The sequence below is a fragment of the Nicotiana tabacum genome, chromosome 17, assembly GCF_000715075.1.
Source record: "Nicotiana tabacum cultivar K326 chromosome 17, ASM71507v2, whole genome shotgun sequence".
In the NCBI taxonomy this organism is placed as follows: Eukaryota; Viridiplantae; Streptophyta; class Magnoliopsida; order Solanales; family Solanaceae; genus Nicotiana; species Nicotiana tabacum.
The window spans coordinates 131,632,023-131,653,008 of record NC_134096.1 but is presented as its reverse complement, the minus strand read 5'-3'; positions in this window follow the sequence as shown (position 1 = coordinate 131,653,008).

Below are 20,986 nucleotides of genomic sequence, written 5' to 3'. Positions count from 1 at the left end.
CGTTTGGTGAGCCTTATGGAGGGTGTGGCCTAGAATGGTACATTTCCAGTGGCACCAACCATCTCACAGGCTGGGGGAGGAGCACAGACTCCCACTACTCCCACTCCAGAGCAAATGGCTCCCCAGTGTCAAACTCTAGCAGCCACACCAGTTGGGGTAGTTCAGCCAGTTGTTGCGGCACAAGCCGGTGATCGGCCCGCCATGTCTTCTGAGGTTTTATTGAGGTTGTACAAGTTTACTAAGTTCTTTCCAATTCACTTCAGTGGTACACCTTCTGAGGACCTACAGGATTATCTTGACCGCTGCCATGAGGTGTTACGAAACATGGGTATAGTTGAGACCAATGGGGTCAATTTTGCTGTATTTCAGATTATAGGTTACGCCAAGAGGTGGTGTAGAGATTTTATATTGACTAGACCAACTGGGTCGCCTGTACTGACTTGGGAGCAGTTCTCACGGCTATTTCAAGAGAAGTTCCTCCCTATCACATCGAGAGAGGATTACCGCAGGCAATTTGAGCGTCTCCAGTAGGGCAGTATGATTGTTACTCAGTACGAGATCCGTTTTGTGGATCTAGCCCGTCATGCTATCCTTTTACTTCCTACTGAGGGAGAGAGAGTGAGGAGGTTTATTGATGCACTCACTCACCCTATCAGGCTTCAGATGGCCAAGGAAACCGGAAGTGAGATTCCCTTTTAGGCAGCTGCAAATGTTGCTAGGAGGATCGAGATGGTTCTTGCACACGAGAGAGGGTAGGGGTCTGATAAGAGGCCTCGTCAGTTTGGTGGGTTCAGTGGTGCCTCGTCTGGAAGCAGGGGTAATTTTGGTAGAGGACATTCTCCTAGGACTTTTCATTCAGCGCTCCAGGTATCCCACAATGTTTCAGGTGGTCCCGACCCTCATATGCCTCATTCCGACCAGCTAGCTTACTGTGCACCACCAACTCTTATTAGTGCACCTCTGATCTGGAGTCATCAGGGTGGTTATCCAAGTCGACATGGCCAATTCTAGGGTCAACAGTCATAACAGCCGAGATCCTGTTATACTTGTGGTGATCCGAGGCACATTGCTAGAATTTGCCTGAGGTATCAGGGCAGCATGCAGCAACAGGGTTCTCGTGCTATGATTCCAGCACCAGCTGTTCTGCCACCTGCCCAGCCAGCTAGGGGCAGGGGTCAGACAGCTAGAGCTGGAGGTTAGGTCATTAGAGGTGGAGGCCAGCCAGTTAGAAGCCGTCCCAGGGACACAATTTATAGTGGTGGGGCCCAGCCCCAATTTTATGCTTTTCCAGCTAGGCCTGAGGCCGAGTCATCCAATGCCGTGATCACAGGTATTGTTCTAGTTTGCCATAGAGATGTTTTAGTTCTATTTGATCTAGGATCTACATATTCCTATGTGTCCTCCTACTTTGCTTCATATCTAGTTGTGCCTCGTGATTCTCTGAGTGCTTTTGTGTATGTGTCTACACCGGTAGGAGATTCTTTCGTGGTAGATCATATCTATCATTTGTGTATAGTTACTATTAGGAGTCATGAGACTAGCATGGATCTTCTACTTCTTGATATGGTAGATTTTGATGTCATTTTGGGTAGGGATTGGTTGTCACCTTATCATGTTATATTAGATTGTCATGCCAAAACGGTGACCTTAGACATGCCGGGATTTTCTCAATTAGAGTAGAAAGGGATTCCTGGCCATTCTATCAATAAGGTTATCTCTTATGTAAAAGCTCGGCGTATGGTCGAGAAGGGGTGTCTAGCTTATTTAGCTTATATTCCCGATCCCAGTGCGGATGTTCCTTCTATAGATTTAGTCCCAGTCATCCGTGAGTTTCCAGATGTATTACCTGCATATTTTTCGGGGATGCCACCCGATAGAGATATTGATTTGGCTCCGGGCACCCAGCCCATTTCTATTCCACCATACCGTATGGCCCCGCTGGAGCTGAAGGAATTGAACGAGCAGTTACAAGACTTGCTTGATCAGGGATTCATTAGACATAGCGTCTCGCCTTGGGGTGCACCAGTGTTATTTGTAAATAATAAAGATGGTTCAATACTGATGTGTATAGATTATCGGCAGTTGAACAAGGTTACTATCAAGAACAAGTATCCGTTGCCAAGAATTGATGACTTATTCGATCAGCTTCAGGGTGCCAAGGTGTTTTCAAAGATTCATTTAAGGTTTGATTACCATCAATTGAAGATTAGGGCATCTGATGTCCCTAAGACAGCTTTTCGGACTCGGTATGGGCATTACAAATTCCTGGTGAGGTCATTTGGGCTAACAAATGCCCCAACAACATTTATGGATTTAATGAACTGAGTATTCAAACTCTATTTGTATTCTTTTGTGGTTGTATTCATTGATGATATCTTGATTTACTCTAGTAGTCGAGAGGAGCATGAGAAACATCTTTGAATTGTGCTTCAGACTTTGAAAAATAATCAGTTATATGCCAAATTCTCAAAATGTCAATTTTGGTTAGACTCAGTTGCCTTTTTGGGGCATGTAGTATAGGCTGAAGTCATGAAAGTGGACCCTACGAAGATTGAGGCAGTTCAGAATTGGCCTAGACCTACTTCAGCTACAGAGATCCAGAGTTTTCTGGGTTTGGTAGGTTATTATCGCCGGTTTGTGGAAGGGTTTTCATCCATAGAATCCCCACTAACCAAATTGACCCAGGAGGGTGCCCCATTCAGATGGTCAGACGAGTGTGAGTTGAGCTTTCAGAAGCTTAAGACTGCTTTGACTACGGCACCAATATTGGTATTGCCCACAGGTTCAGGATCTTATACGGTGTATTGTGATGCATCTCGCATTGGGCTTGGCAAAGTATTAATGCAGAATGGCAGAGTGATTGCATATGCGTCATGGCAGTTGAAAGTTCATGAGAAGAATTATCCCGTTCATGACTCAGAATTGGCAGCCATTGTTCATGCGCTAAGGATTTGGAGGCATTACCTTTACGGTGTCTCGTGTGTGGTATTTACTGATCATCGTAGCCTACAGTATCTGTTCAAACAAAAAGATCTCAATTTGAGGCAGAGAAGATGGTTGGAGCTGTTGAAAGACTATGATATCACCATTTTGTATCACCCCGGAAAGGCCAATGTGGTGGCCGATGCTTTGAGTAGAAAGGCTGTGAGTATGGGCAGCCTTGCGTATATTCCAATTGGTGAGAGGCCATTAGCTGCAGATGTTCAGACTTTGGCCAATCAGTTCGTGAGGTTAGATATTTCAGAGCCCGGTCGGGTTCTAGCTTGCTGATGTTTGGCATATTTCGATATGTGTTGATGTTACTTTACCCATGTTTTAACCACTTCTTGATGTTATTTGATCTTTAAAATTCCCAACATGGTTTAATTATTGGTTTTATGACTAATTAAGTTATGTGTGACGATTTAAGGTGTTTGGAGTGCAAAATATGAAGAAAAGGTGGTCTAGCCAGAGGAAGAAGGGTTGGATGCGTCGCATCCAACCTAGAAAAACTACATCTTTCGTGCACCCTTAGCAGTGAAGTCGGCCCATAGCGTCCGCCATAGCATCCGAGACTGGGAAGTAGAAGAGAAGGGTGGATGTGTCGCGTCCACCCTAGCATGCGAAGCTGAGAAGTGGAGGACGAGGTGGATGCGACGCATCCACCCTAGCATCAATCCCTGAAGTGATTTGGATTAGAAATAGGAGAACTTTGGCCCACGACTTTGGAACGCAATATATAAGCCAAAAACGCCTCTTTTAGGTCATCTAACATATTGGGAAGGGGGAAAAAAGCCACGACAAAGCTGTGGAGGCCGGAATTCATCAAGTTCCATCTTTCTCCCACCAAACTTAGTAATTTTTATGTTTCTTTATATGATTTGTTGTTTGGCTACCATGTCTATATGGAGCTAAACTTCACGTTCTAGGGTTGTGGTTCTTTCATGACTATTGTTATTCGGATATTGATTTTGACTTCTTGATTTATCATATTAGTTTATTTATTCAATCTTGCGCTTAATTATTTAATTGCTTGATCACCAATTGAATACTATCTACGAATCTAGAATTGAACTCGAAAGTGGGAATTCTATATTGCATATAGGATTGAGTAGGGCATGTTCTTGAACTCGGGCATCGGGGAACGGATTCGTAGTTAGGATAGACATATACCTAATTGCCTTGCTTGGTTGATTTACAGGAATTATAAATGCGTTCTTGTTGATTCTAACTCCATAGACATATAGGCGTTAGGTTAGCTTGAATAGGCGAGTAAGAACTCGACAGATTCTTATGAGCATTAACCCTGTCAACCAATAAGCTAGATAAATTAGTCGGTCAATTCAATTGAAGAATACAATAGGATTGTTAGATAGCCCATAACCCTAGATCGTTTTCATTACATTGATATCATTAAAATCTGCTCTGTCTCTGTTCAAAGTTTATTATTTATATTTTTTTATTTAATTAGTTTAGAATAAAATATTTTTAGATTTAATTCTTGTTTAGATAATTGGGATAGTCTAATTTAGTTAATAGTTAATCATAAGTCCTCGTGGGTTCGACATCCGACTTTTAGTCACTTTATTACTTGACGACCGCGTATACTTGCGTGAGTGTGTTAGGTCCCAACAAGTTTTTGGCGCCGTTGCCGGGGACTTAGAAATTTGCTATTTTTCTAGATTAGACATTTTTTTTTATCTATTCATGTTTTTTTTATTATTTTATTTTAGTTAGTATTTTTTATTTATTTTAGCATGGCATCTTGGAATAAAAATTGTTCGAATGATGGTTATTCTTATTTTGATGATCCTTGTCCATATTGTGGAGGACCCCACTGGTGGAAAAATTGTCAGAATGTTCCCAGGAGCGAGTTGTGCGCACAATCTCAATCCTTTGAGTGGAATATTTGTAATATGTGTGGTGGTCAAGATGGCCATTGGGATGGTTGTCCTAATTTTGTTCATCCTTCTCTGAGCCCTTATTATGATCTTTCTAATGATATTTCTGAGTTTGATAGGGGCAATGAAGTGCAGGATATGGAGCCTGATGCATATATTAGGGATATTCTGAGGCAAGTAGCAGAGCAACAGGATGAACTCAAAAAAGATATGAAAAGAATGAGGGCAGCAATCACAAGAATGAAGGCCAATATGGAAGAATTGAATGAAGAGAGCGAGTACCAGCAAGAGAAAATTTTTGAAAAAGAGGAGATTTTGAGCCAAACTTGGCTGGCAGAACAGGCTGAAAAGTTAGAAATATATGAAGCTCAACATGAGGAACTTACTGATGGGATGAGACACTTTATAGAGGGAAGATCTAAACTGGGACAAGGGATCTATAAATTTGTCACTACTATTCACGACTTGCAAGATAAATTAAATGCAAAGGTTGTTGCGTCTATCGCCCAACAAAATAGTAATGAGTTGTCAGAAGCTGAAAAGGAGCTTATACGCCAAATTGAGGAGCTAAAAGTGGAGAGCCAATCATTCGAGCATATTTCTGTTGATGATGCCCATGTTGAGAAAAGTACACTAGAGCCATGCGAGGTAGCAGATAATGTTATATTTGAAGACTCTAATGTGTGCACATATGAGGATATAAATAGTAATACAATTCTAAAGTTGGGGCGTGTTGGTCCTCATTCTAAACATTTTTCGACATTGTATTTGGATGATGACATGGAAATTGAGTCATCTAAGCCTTTGGAGGAGTCAATGGAAGAGGAACATGATGCCTATATTTTTGAATTTGTCATGCCAAAAAGCAAAAAATACATTCCTCATCTAAAGGCCGAGAAGTGTAGAGTGAAAAATTTATTACTTGGCCTGGTTATCTTTGTAGCCCCACCACTGGAGCATAGCCGCAAACTGGATGCCATGTTAGGGGCTCAATTCCTAAGTTCGAGGTGGAGGCAAAAAGTGGTTCACGTCGTGCCGCTACGTTAAATCAGGCGCTTGTTGGGAGGCAACCCAGCGTTACTGCTTTCTTTTATTTTTGTTTACTTTTTATTTTATTTTATTTTTATTATTTTGTAGTATTTATTTTTGTTTTGTAGGATTATGAGCATAGGAAGCAAAGCCATTAGAAGAGGGCAAAAGCGAGCTAGATGGTGAGGACTAAGTGTGGGGTGCCCACACAAAGGACGATGCCTGGGGGAAGTCTGAGTACCTCGTGAGCCGCTATTGCTTCGGCCTTTGGCCTACCAGGGAGTCTCGTTTACCCTCTTATTATTTATAATGTGCATTGAGGACATTGCAAAATTTTAAGTGTGGGGTGAGGAGATCGTTTGGATGAGTTTCTGTGCTATTTTAGCTTAGTTGTAGTACTCATTCTTAAGTGTAGTAGCTTTTGTGAAAAAAAAAAGAAAAAAAAGAAATTAAAAAAAAACGAAAAAGTAGAAAAATTGGACTTTTCCCGACGATTGATCTCCTAGACAGTTTTCTTGAGGGATTAAAGTCTAAACAAAAATTCAAAATATGTCTTTTAGCTTTCTTTAGGTAGTAATAATCCCCTGTGATTTTTCTTTGTGCCTCGGTTCTTTTCCATGGGATGTAGTTTGAACCGGGTAGTTTTTTTCTTTCCGAGTAGATTAGGAATTTAGGGAATAAAAGGAGCAAGAATGATGAACCTAGGCGCCCTTGACTTGTTTGATAGTAACATATTTATACTTTCGCATGTGTAGTATCTTCTGTATGATTTGAATTTATTGATGATGCCTTGTTAAATTGGATAGCATGTTTTGTGGCGCCTATGTCTCGTTTACATGACTTATGTTCACCTTGTGTTTAATACTTAATATCTCGTGGCTCCGTGAATACTTGCATTGCTTAAGAGTCGGAATGTGATCGTCCTTAGTGAGTCATGTGCCATGTGTGGTGAGGTTTTTTGTGTTGTCCATGTATTGTACTTGTGTCTAGAACTTGCCCGGTATGTGAGTTGAAGCGAAATTTTAGGTGATGCTCGGTTTGAAAAATGATTTTAGGATTTCTTTGATTTTTTTGAGCTTATTGCTTATCACAAATAAAATCTATCCCTAGTTAACCCTTTTGAGCCTGTAGACCTTTTATTTGGTACCCACATTACAAGCCTATACCCTTTTTATTCTTAATTGACATTGTTTTGATCCTTTTACCTCTTAAAGCACTTTAATTGTTAGATGAGCGCTAAAAGAAGTAAGAAGGGACTAAGTGTGGGGTGACTTTTGAGTGGAACCAATGAAAGAAAGAAGGGTGCACTTATTTTGTAAAATAATACACCACTAGCGGAAATTGAAAGAAAAAAAAAGAGAAAAATCTGGAAAAAAAAAGAAAGAAAAATATAAATGAATAAATTGTTATCTTGTTCTTGCTAGTGGGTATGAACTAAAGTAGTGCTTAAAGAAAAAGGGACTGTTTTGGGGATGATATTGTTTGTGAAATTGAAGTGGGGTTGAAGAAAAAAAATGCTTAAAGTAATTTTGTGATGTATTAAAGTGCTTAGGAGGGTGAGTCACTATTCATTAAATATATCCTACCCGTCCCTTAGCCCACATTACAACCATGAAAAAGTCCTAATTGATTTTAGATCGAGCGAGCTTACATTAGTAGAGATTTACATTAAGGGCAAGCCTATGGTACTAATTTCATGCATGTGACTTCTTTGTGAGAGTGAGCGATTTTCTTTGATATATGTGAGTCATTAAAATATATTTGATCATGAGATTCGAATGTGTGGATTGAACTCGCTCTCTTGTTCTTGTTGTGAGGGCACATGGTTTCACGAGGGATAGGTAACGTTATTAGACTTCTCTATGATGTTGGGTGTTCAAGCCATGAGTGCATAGTGACATTGAGTCGGTTTTTGAGGTTAGGATTGTTGTGAGCATGTTGTCTTTGTTCGAATATTTTTAAAGAATGGCATAAGTAAAGGGAAGGGTATGTGATGCATAGCCTAGAGCCTAATTGTTGCAAATAACCACGGTCATAGGTGCAGTGTGCTTTGAATGATAAGAGCTTAATTTTGTTTCGTCTACTATAGGATGGTTTGTTCGAGGACGAACAAAGGTTTAAGTGTGGGGTAGTGATGTTTGGCATATTTCGATATGTGTTGATGTTACTTTACCCATGTTTTAACCACTTCTTGATGTTATTTGATCTTTAAAATTCCCAACATGGTTTAATTATTGGTTTTATGACTAATTAAGTTATGTGTGACGATTTAAGGTGTTTGGAGTGCAAAATATGAAGAAAAGGTGGTCTAGCCAGAGGAAGAAGGGTTGGATGCGTCGCATCCAACCTAGAAAAACTACATCTTTCGTGCACCCTTAGCAGTGAAGTCGGCCCATAGCGTCCGCCATAGCATCCGAGACTGGGAAGTAGAAGAGAAGGGTGGATGCGTCGCGTCCACCCTAGCATGCGAAGCTGAGAAGTGGAGGACGAGGTGGATGCGACGCATCCACCCTAGCATCAATCCCTGAAGTGATTTGGATTAGAAATAGGAGAACTTTGGCCCACGACTTTGGAACGCAATATATAAGCCAAAAACGCCTCTTTTAGGTCATCTAACATATTGGGAAGGGGGAAAAAAGCCACGACAAAGCTGTGGAGGCCGGAATTCATCAAGTTCCATCTTTCTCCCACCAAACTTAGTAATTTTTATGTTTCTTTATATGATTTGTTGTTTGGCTACCATGTCTATATGGAGCTAAACTTCACGTTCTAGGGTTGTGGTTCTTTCATGACTATTGTTATTCGGATATTGATTTTGACTTCTTGATTTATCATATTAGTTTATTTATTCAATCTTGCGCTTAATTATTTAATTGCTTGATCACCAATTGAATATTATCTACGAATCTAGAATTGAACTCGAAAGTGGGAATTCTATATTGCATATAGGATTGAGTAGGGCAAGTTCTTGAACTCGGGCATCGGGGAACGGATTCGTAGTTAGGATAGACATATACCTAATTGCCTTGCTTGGTTGATTTACAGGAATTATAAATGCGTTCTTGTTGATTCTAACTCCATAGACATATAGGCGTTAGGTTAGCTTGAATAGGCGAGTAAGAACTCGACAGATTCTTATGAGCATTAACCCTGTCAACCAATAAGCTAGATAAATTAGTCGGTCAATTCAATTGAAGAATACAATAGGATTGTTAGATAGCCCATAACCCTAGATCATTTTCATTACATTGATATCATTAAAATCTGCTCTGTCTCTGTTCAAAGTTTATTATTTATATTTTTTTATTTAATTAGTTTAGAATAAAATATTTTTAGATTTAATTCTTGTTTAGATAATTGGGATAGTCTAATTTAGTTAATAGTTAATCATAAGTCCTCGTGGGTTCGACATCCGACTTTTAGTCACTTTATTACTTGACGACCGCGTATACTTGCGTGAGTGTGTTAGGTCCCAACAAGTTTTTGGCGCCGTTGCCGGGGACTTAGAAATTTGCTATGGACACGGTACGGCACGGTGATGCCAAACAGGTTGCTGTGGGGGAAGATGGAGTTCTGCAAATGCAGGGTCGTATTTGTGTGCCTAATATGGATGGGCTTCATGAATTAATGCTTGAAGAGGCCTACAGTTCCTGGTATTCAATTCATCCAGTGCCGCCAAAATGTATCAAGATTTGCGGCAACATTATTGGTGGAGGAGAATAAAGAAGGATATAGTTGCATATGTAGCTCGGTGTTTAAATTGTCAGCAAGTCAAGTACGAGCATCAGAGACCTGGTGGTTTTCTTCAGAAGTTAGAAATTTCTGAGTGGAAGGAGGAGCGTATCACTATGGATTTTGTTAATGGGCTCCCACGGACTCAGAGAAAGTTCGACGCAATATGGGTCATTGTGGACAGGTTGACCAAGTCAGCATATTTCATTCTAGTAGCAGTTACCCATTCTTTAGAGCGGTTAGCGGAGATTTACATCCGCGAGATTGTCCGCCTTCACGGTGTGCCCGTATATATCATTTCTGATTGAGGTACGCAGTTCACCTCGTACTTCTGAAGGGTTGTACAGCATGAGTTAGGCACGCGGGTTGCATTGAGTACAACATCTTATCCCCAGACAAACGGACAGTCGGAGCACATTATTCAGATATTGGAAGATATGTTTCGCGCTTGTGTTATAGACTTTGGAGGCTCTTGGGATCCGTTTTTGCCACTTGCAAAGTTTGCCTATAATAACAGCTACCAGTCGAGCATTCAGATGGCTCCATATGAAGCATTATCCGGGGGGTGATGTCGTTCGCCCGTTGGCTGGTTTGAACCGGAAGAGGCTCGGTTGTTGGGTACCGATTTGGTACAAGATGCCTTAGATAAGGTCAAGGTCATTCAGGATCGACTTCGCACAGCTCAGTCTAGGCAAAAGAGTTATGCTGACTGTAAAGTTCGTGATGTTGCATTCATGGTTGGAGAAAGAGTATTGTTCTGGGTTTCACCTATGAAAGGTGTAATGAGATTCGGAAAGAAGGGCAAGTTGAGCCCTAGGTATATCGGACCCTTTGAAATTCTTGAAAGGGTGGGTGATATAGCTTACAAGCTTGCACTACCACCTAGTTTATCAGTAGTTCATCTGGTGTTCCATGTGTCTGTGCTCCGAAAATATCATGGTGATCTGTCCCATGTATTAGGTTTTAGCTCAGTCCAATTGGACAAAGATATGACTTATGAAGAGGAGTCGGTAGCTATTCTAGCCCGGTAGGTCCGATATTTGAGGTCTAACAGTTATCCTTCAGTTCGGGTGCAATGGAGAGGTCAGCCAGTAGAAGCATCTACTTGGGATTCTGAGTCGGACATGCAGATTAGATATCCACATCTTTTCACCAGCTCGAGTATTTTTCTAATTCTGTTCGAGGACGAATGTTTAATTTAAGAGGTGGAGAATCTGATGACCCAATAGGTCATCTTTAAATTTAATAATTAATTTTATGTTCTATAACCTCAAATAACACCATTCAGCTTTCCTCGACTTGCGTGCGCAGTACGTAAATTTTTCTAGGAATTTTTTATGTGTAAAATTGATTAAAATGTGAAATGGAGCTTCAAAACTTATTTGAGTTGACTTCGGTCAACATTTTGAGCAAACAAACTCGAATCAGTATTTTGACAATTTTGGTAGGTTCGTATCATGATTTGAGACTTGGGCGCATTCCCGATATTTAATTTGGAGGTCCCTAGCTCGAGTTATCGCCATTTATTGAAAATTAGAAGTTTGAAAGCTTAAAGTCTCAAAGTTTGACTTTATTCCCAAATTACGTATTCATACTACACTTGCTGCACATTTTTGTGAAGGTACACATATGTTTAGAGGCCTTATGGGCGTAGAGGCGCGATTATGGCGGGGACTTAGGTGAGCTGCATTCTATACGACACACCGCAACCAGCAGAGTGTCCTTCAGAGTATTGTATTTTCTTTCCTGTCCAATTTGTATTCCGGACAGTTATTGTATCTTATTTTAAATTCTTAGAAAATGTTCGTGCACTTTGACACTGGGTTCTGGGATGATTATGGGATGTTCAGTATTGAAATTGGAAAACATTGTTATTATTCTGTAGATTCATATTTTACTAGATAAATTGAAGTAAATTTACGATATCAAAAATATTAAAATGAGAATATAATTAACTATTTAGTGTTGGCTTGCCTGACAGTGGTGTCCGGCGCCATCACGACCTTTAACGGATTTTGGGTCGTGACAACATGGTATTAGAGCACTAGGTTCACTTAGGTCTCACGAGTCATGAGCAAGTCTAGTAGAGTCTTGCGGATTGGTACGGAGATGTCTGTACTTATCTTCGAGAGGCTACAGGGCTATTAAGAGCACTTCCCTTCTTGATTCCTCATCGTGCGATTCGATTCCTTTGAGGATTATGCCTTCATTTCCTTCTTATTCAATCTTACGCAATGCGAAGCGCTTATTATAAATTGGAATCAAGGAATTTTAATGTCACTAATGATGTAGAGCATGATGTTTCTCCCTGTGTATTAGATTGGGGCTAACGTCGTCGCCTTGTGGAAGGATGTTTTGTCATCTCAGCTCAGTAGCTATATTTTTGATAGTTTTAGGGCTATGCGCCAATTGGTGTGATGATTCGTGCATTGATATCGCACCATATTTGTGTAATGGAAGGATGCTTGTCTATGCGTCGAAGCATTGAATGACTTGGAAGAAGGTTTACTCAGTGCATGATTCAGAGATCCAGTATTTTATTTCCGGCGAATGAAAGGCAATCGGACTAGGAATGTTTAGATTTGGGTTTATGGAATAACGAGATTTGGTATTTTCGAGCGTGGTAGAATTTTATCAATAATGTTGTGTCATCGCCCTTGATTGAATGTGTTAAGTTCGCCGGTATTATGGTATTCATCAATTTACCTTCAGGGCAAGGTATTGTGAAATAGTGTCGGGGAAGCGGCTATCAGAGATCGTAGTGTGCGGTGGTTCAGGATTGAATCGGTGTTCCGGGTGTTGAGGGCTCAAGGAAGATGATCTTCGGGGAGGTTTAAAGTTGGTGGTGATCTATTGGTTCAAGTACTACAGAGATAGATATTGATTTAAGGCAACAACTGGGCAGCGAAGGATGAGGAAGGACACGTGAGAGGTGTCTCGCGATGGTTAAACTTCTAGAAGGCCAAGTGTGAGAAACAGGAGTCGAGTAGTTTCTTAAAGGAGAGGGTTTGACCAAAGTGGGAGAGTGTCAAGGTAGCATATGGGTTATGGGGCAGGATAGCTACACGTCTTGAGGAAAGCTTGGAGTGATTGGGATTCATGATGGACAATGACTAGGTCTACGGGCGTAATTTGGAATATTGGCTGCTATATTGAGGAAGATTGGGTGTGACAGGAGGGGGTAGCTTAATATGAAAAAGGATACAACATGACTTTGGATTGGAATGTATTGTCGCACGTTTAGTTGATGCCAATGGGGAGTGAACGGGCTGGTGCAGCTGGTGAATAAGCTCGGACTCAAGATGGTCTACTGATTTCGTAGTAATTATACCTAGTGCAGCGACGTATGCCGGCATGTAATTTTCATATGTGGGTTATCTCCTGTGAGTAGATTAGCGGTCGTGTGGTGTTGACAAAGCTTCTGCGAAGAATTTTACCTGCTACCCGGTAAAAGATTGAATATGTAAATGTGGCTGGTGGTTCGGAGTGTACATTAAAGGTTAATAGAAGGATTTCGAGGAATTTGGCGGGTTGATTGTGCTGGATCATGTCGATGAAGGAAGAATCTTCGTGGGTTCCAGGTTTATGCAATAGTAGCTTCAAGCTAAGTGGGAGAGTCCCATCGCCTACAATTGGATTGCATGGTCGTCTATTTGTAAGATTTTTGGGGTATCAGCATATTGATGGGTTGTTACGACTAAGGAAAGAGAACATCAGTGGTAATTTGAGCAAGCAATTTGAGGAATGTGTGCTATAGTTGGCCTTATCGATTCATGCTCAAGCTTTGGGAAGACTCAGAATTTATGCTTCGTATAGAGGCGAGTTACAAGGAAGATGATTCAGCCGGTTGCTTATTGAGAGAGTGTTCATGTGCTAGCAGAGCCTTGGAGTTGATTATATTCGGGACCAGATCGGAATGGGTGACTCTCAACAACGGTCCTAGTGGATTCAAAAGTTAAAGTGCGGTGCCTAAGGATTTCGAGCTTGTAGTGTGGTTAAGTATCGAGCTTTTGTAGCAGATTAAGAAAGGGGCTTGGAGTGTTCTACGTTATCTTCGAGTTACGGTGTAGCATTGGAGGAATGGAAGAAAATAATTTCGGATTCATAGAGTGATTTTCCAGAATAGGTGCACTAGTTGAAGATGCGAACATGCGCACAAGGAGGGTATGAGATGGTTCGTGGGATTTGAGACAGCGTGGTCACGTGAAATAAGGTCACTCGGGAGAAGTGCAGAATTAGGTTCGTGATGTAATTATTAGAGCTATTATTATTTCTAAGGCAAGTTAAGAATAAATTGGGAAAGGACGGGTCGGCTAACAATGGTTGAATTGGCATGATGGTATCAGTTCTTTCAGTGTATTGAGTTATGCATGTGATTTATGGCGGTACGTGCGAGTCTTGATGGCCGCCGTAATTGATTTTATTTGGAGGAATTCAAGTATTATGGCATGTTATGTGTAGATGGATCCCGGAAGAGTTATGGTGGTTAGACCACTACTTGAGGTTGGTATTTTCTACGGATATGAGAATTCAGTCACGCGTTGCAGTGGTTCTCTTAAAGTGAGTTAAGTAGAAGGTTTCTATATGATGAAGTGTTTACCTTATTAGTGGTTCAGGAGTTATGATGAAATTCTTGTACTCTTGCGCATTGGCGTGATTTACTATATCAAGTAGCATGGGATTCGAAATTTGAGGATTCGAGATTGCGGTTCGGTGTTGACAAGGATGTCATGAGCTCGGATGAGCAGGAAAAAGTATTTAGATGTTTAAAGTAAGATGGTATTATTTTCGACGTCACCTAAGGTCGATGTAATGTGTAAGACGCCTTCTGTATTAATTTGTGGATTCTTGATTTGCTTTACAGCTTTAGTGCGGTCGGTGGTATGGATGTGCAGACTTGTTACCTGGTGCAGAAGGTCGTGGGAGCGTATCCCACGGGAAGATGGTATAAGTATGACGTGTAGTCACTTGATTGAGTGAATATGGAAACCAAGTATGAATATTGTGGCGATATCGCTAATTCGAGAATTTATACCTGGAGGGTGCTCGGTTCATTTAGTTGTGGGCTATGGAAGTTTGTTTCGGTTATGATGGTTGTTCTTGTGTGTTAAGGGAAAAAAGGTTATTATGGATCCTTGAAAGGTTATTAGCCTAGTACGGTGCGATCAGAATCGGCTTGAGGTCGGTGGAAGGATTTAAATATGAACCCGGTCTCTGTATCAGGCTGGATGTGTTCATTTCAGCATAGTGCTCCTTATGGAGGAGTATTCGGACGTTGGATGTCGTTTTGTCGTCGACTTTTTCATGTAATGCTATATTGTGTCGTGTGAGTTGTGAAACGGCTTGATAAATTTCACATGTGCTGAGGTTCCGCATAGCAATGATGTTATGTGAGCAGGATGGCTATCGAGATTCAGATCATATATCGCACCTTAGTTGTGCTTGAGTTTTGTAGCGTATGGCGTTGTCGGTCCTCCTCGGGATGGTATTATGCACTTAGCGTGCTTGTGTCCGATATTCGGATATTTTGTAGTAATGAGCATTCTAGCTCGGTAAGTATTTCCTTATAGATTCTTTTTCTGCGGATCGGGTGGCACGCCGCTACGGGTATGTTATTTGGATCGGGTTGCACGTCGCAACAGTGTGATGTTGAGTACAATCCCCTATATCTATTTTCGTGTGTTTTGTTTTCCATTTTTTGAGGAAGGTTCGTAACACCTTTTCGGTTGTCTAGTTAGTTACGTGGGTTGAGTAGTTCTTTCCAGAGTTCGTTTTCCTTATGTATCACATTTGAGTTGGTATCTTTTTGACACATTATGGCATCACATGAGACTTTTGATCATGTCTGAGGTGGTTTATTGCCTAAGCAACTTGTACTGGGGTGAGACGAGATTATTGGATCCAAGATCAGTGCGATCGGATTATATGAAGTATAGTAAAGAGCAAATACCATTATTTGGTTCATAATGGGGTGATGATTCTAGTCAAAGGGAGAGATTCAATGATTTGTTGACTCTGTAGTTGGTTATGAATTTCTACACATCTCTTCCATCGTGGCGGTATTGCAAGAGTTGAAACCAGACTTATATATGTCATGAGGTGCATGGTGAGCATCAGATTCGGGGAATGTTGGCTATTATGATCAGAGAATGTTATTATGGTCATGTGAATGTTGCGGTGCATGGTGTGAATTCGGCAAAGGTATGCAGTCGTGTTCTGGTACATCAGTGATTGATACGGTGTTCGTATGTTGGAAGCAGGCCTGGCAGAGAATTTCGGATGTTAGAACTGGTCTCTAAGGCTTATTTGCCTAGATAAAAGAGAATATCTTCAGATTGGATTGAGCTAATGAGCTCAACTGAGTTGTGGTAGCACGGGTAGGTGCACGAGGTATTAAACAGTGATTTCGGACAACCCTAGAGCAGTTCTTAGCACGTTCGAGGACGAACGTATGTTTAAGTGGGAGAGAATGTAATGACCCGACCGGTCGTTTTGACCTCTAGCGCATCGTTCAGCAGTTTGAGGCCATGAGCAACTTCACTTCAGGTATTATGACTGGTACGTGTGGTCGGAATTGAAATTTCGGAAGTTCAGAGTTGATTTGAAAAGAAAATTCTCATTTCGGAAGCTTTAAGTTGGAAGAATTGACTAAGGTTGGATTTTTGAGTAAACGATCTCGGAATCGGGATTTGAAGGTTCCAACAGGTTCGTATAATAAATTCGGACTTGGGCGTATATCCGGATCGGATTTTGGATGAACCGGGAGCGTTTCGGCGCCTATTGTGGAAGTTGGACTTTTGGAAGAATTTCATAAATTTGGGTTGAAGTGCATTTCAATGTTATCCATGTCCGTTGGGATTCCGAGTCTAGGAATAGCTCCGTATGGTGATTCTTGTATTGGGAGCGCGTCCGGAAGTGGATTCGGAGGTCCGTAGGTCATTTTGGAGTCATTTGGCTAAAGCTAGAAATTTGAAGGTTTTTGAGAAGCTTGATCGGAAGTGGACTTTTTGATATCGGGGTCGGAATCCGATTCCGGAAGTTGGAGTAGGTCCGTAATGTCAATCGGACGTGATTTGATAGGTTTCGGCATAGAATGTAGAAGTTTGAAATTCTAAGTTCATTAAGCTTGGAATGGGGTGCGATTCATGAATTCGACATTGCTTGATGTGATATGAAGGCTTGACTAAGTTCGTAATGTATTTTGGGACGTGTTGGTATAATTAGTTGAGATCCCGAGGGCCTCGGGTGGATTCCGGATGGTTAACGGATAGAGTTTGGACTTGGAAGAAATGATGAGGCAGCTGATATCTGGTGTGATCGCACCTGCGCAATAAGGGCCGCAGGTGCGACCCAGTGGTCGCAGGTGCGGTTTGGGCGAAGCTGGGCAGTGACCGCAGGTGCGAAGGGTTGTCCATACCTACGAGGTCGCAGATGCGGAGGTGCGTCGCAGGTGCAAGAGTGAGAGAAGAATCTGGGAGTGCAGGTGCGAGGGTATGTCCGCACCTGCGATGGCGCAGATGCGGAAGGAAAGGCGCAGGTGCGAAGTCGAGCTAGGCAGAGGGAATGCGCAAGTGCGAGGTTATGGCTACACCTGCGAGACCGCAAATACGACGAAGTGACCGCAGGTGCGGAAGTCGGGGCTGGGCAGTGTCTTCTTTAAAATGAGGGTTTGGCTCTATCTCATTTTATTTCGCCCATGGGAGCCGATTTTGGAGCACATTGGAGTGCCATCTTCATCAATCATAATGGGGTAAGTGCTTTCTTCACAATTTTGAGTTAAATACATGAGTTTATATGGATTCGAACATGGAAATTAGTATAAATTGTGGAGTTTTTGGTAGAAAAACCTAGAATTTGGTATTTTCAATTTTGACCACGAATTTGGGCATGGAATTGGGAATAAATCATATATTTGAGTTCATAAGGTTATGGGTAATGATTATCTTTGAAAATTTTCGGAACCCGGGCACGTGGGCCTGAGGGTGGTTTTTATCGACTTTTCGAACGGAGTTGGGAATTGTTATAAATTGGATTATAATGAGTATTGGAGTATATATTTATGGATTTGCTCATTTATTGACTAGTTTTGGAGTGTTGGGCATCGATTTGAGTTGTTTGAAGGGCTCGAAAGCCCGTTATGGAACTTCAGAGCGAGGTAAGTCTCCTTTCTAACCTTGTAAGAGGGAATTAACCCCATAGGTGAATTAAATAAATGTTTGTACCTAATTGTGGGGGCTACGTACGTATGAGGTGACGAGAGTCCATACGTAGCTACTATTATGCTATTGTCCGGGTAGTTTAGGACCCGTATCATGCTATACTTGGAATGTTTGTGCCCTTACTTGCTAATATAATCACTTACTCATGATAGGAATTGATAAAAGAATTGTATAAGGTTAAATTCACTTACTTGAAGGTTCGTATGAGATACTTTACCGTAAATGAAAAACTTATGTTTTCTTGAAAATAATTGTTATTTGTGGATCGGGCCGAGCGCCTCGGTAGTAAATAGATGCATCTATGGTTCGCGCCATTCGACCCTCTAGCAGTGCACAATTTAAATATTTGTTGGATCGGGCCGTACAACCTCGACATGATTTGCGCATGCTTGTATTGGTTGCCTTGAAATTTATAAATAATGATATTGCCTCCTTAACCTGAGTTAAATGGTTAAATAATGGGAGATAGATTTGGAGATTTCTTAATTATGAAAGAACTGCTTACTTACTTCAAAATATTGAGCTTGCAACTGTTCATATAATCCATACTTAATTATATCTGTTATACCCCATTTATAGCCCATAGTAAGTGTCGAAGTCGACCCCTCGTCACTACTTCTTCAGGGTTAGGCGGGATACTTACTGGGTACGCGTTGATTTACGTACTCATACTACACTTGCTGCATATTTTTGTGCAGGTACACATATGTTTAGCGGCCTTGTGGGCGCAGAGGCGCGATTATGATGGGGACTTAGGTGAGCTGCATTCTATATGACGCACCGCAACCAGCAGAGTGTCCTTCAGAGTATTATATTTTCTTTCCTGTCTTCAGACAGTTAGTGTAGCTTATTTTAAATTCCTAGAAAATGCTCATGCACTTGTGACACCGGGTTCTGGGATGATTATGGGATGTTCAGTATTGAAATTGGAAAATATTGTTATTATTCTGTAAATTTCATCTTTTACTAGATAAATTGAAGTAAATTTACGATTTCAAAAATATTAAAATGAGAATTTAATTAACTATTTAGTGTTGGCTTGCCTGACAGTAGTGTCCGGCGCCACCACGACCTTTAACGGATTTTGTGTCGTGACAACTTCGACTTCGGTAAGTGTTCTATACCCGAAAGTGATTAAATTTTTATAAATCCATGCTTATATTCATCGTTTATTTCTGATTTAGATGGAAGAAAATTGAAATTTTTGTTAAAGTTTCCAAAAACGAATTTTAAGATTTGAAGGTCCATTTGACATCGGAATTTGATAATTTTGTATGGTTGGGCTCGTCTCGGAATGGGTGTTCGAATTTCGTGAGTTTTTCCGAGATTCGAGATATGGGCCCGCTGTGAATATTTTAGATGAATTTCGGATTTTAATTCGAAAAATTAGTAATTTCATATGGAATTAATTCCTACAATTCATGTTGAGTAAATTGAATTGTTTATGACTAGATTTGAAGCTTTCAGACGCTAATTCACGAGAAAAAGGTTTATTGGAAATTTTGAATTTGGTTGCGAAGCGAGGTAAGTGTCGTGGTTAACCTTGACTTGAGGGAGTAGGACTTGTTTATCTATTTGCTACTTGATTTAATGTGCGGGTACAACGTATATGTGAGGTGACGAATACTTATGTGTTGTGGTTGAGTCAAAGCATGCTGGTGGAATTTGGTTATTGTGAATAATTGCCTATTTAATTAAGTTATTATTATTTATTTGATTATTTTTCATGAGATTATTGCTAGTTTAATTATTGTTGAATATTTTGGAAGGTGAGGTCGGTATTCTGGTATTGAATTGATTGATAAGTATATATCCCCGCATTTAAATACTCTTCCGAATTTATATTATTATTTTCATGGTAAGGAAGAGTGTAAAAGCACGAAGGGTGATGCCGTGCCATTTTCAATATTTATATTATCCTTGCCATGGTGAGAAAGAGTGTAAAAGCACGAAGGGTGATGCCGTGCCATTTTCAAAGAGAGTTAAAGCACGAAGGGTGATGCCGTGCCAGAAGAGAGTTAAAGCACGAAGGGTGATGTCGTGCCAGAAGAGAGTTAAAGCACGAAGGGTGATGTCGTGCCAATTATTATTATTTATTTATCAATTTATGGTAAGAATGAGAGTAAAAGTACGAAGGGTGGTGCCGTGCCTTTTCGTATTATCAGCTGCTCATTTTACTGTTGATGAATTAATTGGCTGCTACGTGACACTTCTCCTGCTGAAATTACTATATCATCCCCCTTCGCATGTTCCCTCCCATGTTTATAAATTGTTATTTATTGTGTTATTGTTGCTTCGTAAGTGTATGTACTTGTACAAGCTGTTTGTGTACGTGTCTTGTCATAGCCTCGTCACTACTTCGTCGAGGTTAGTCTCGATACTTATGGAGTACATGGGGTCAGTTGTACTCATACTACACTCTACACTTCTTGTGCAGATTTTGGTGTTGGTCCCAGCGGAGTACCATAGACTTTCTCGGATTCAGCTACCCAGATGAGACTTGAGGTATAACTGCACAGCATCCGCAGTTCTGAAGTTCCCTTCTATCTTATCTTAGCTGCGTATTATCTTTCAAATAACTTAAATTTTATTCAGACCTTTATTTGTATTATTCTAGTAGCTCATGCACTTGTGGCACCAAATTCGAGGATGTATTTTGATGATTCGGTAGTTATAGTCTTCCGCACTTTAATTCAGTAATTTATTTTCGTGTAATTTAATTTGTTTAAAATGGTTAAGATTATTCACACGTTGACTTGCCTAGCAAGTGAAATATTAGGCGCCATCACGGTTCTGAAGGTGGAAATTTCGGGTCGTGATAGTTCCGAGAGGCGGGCCCCACGTTGACTTTTGGTTGACTTTTTAATGTAATATTTTAAGTCGATGTTTTATTATCCAGAATTATTTCCGATGAATTTTCATAAAGTTATACAATTAATTTGGACAGATTTGAGCTGTTTGGAGGTCAATTCAAGCAAAAAGGCTATTTTGAAATATCGGCCTAATTTCAAAAAGGTAAGTATCTTGCCTAACCTTGACTGGGGGAATTATCCCTTAGGCATTGAGTCTTATGTTGAAATTTTGTAATTGAAAACTATGTACGCAAGGTGACAAGTACGTACTTGG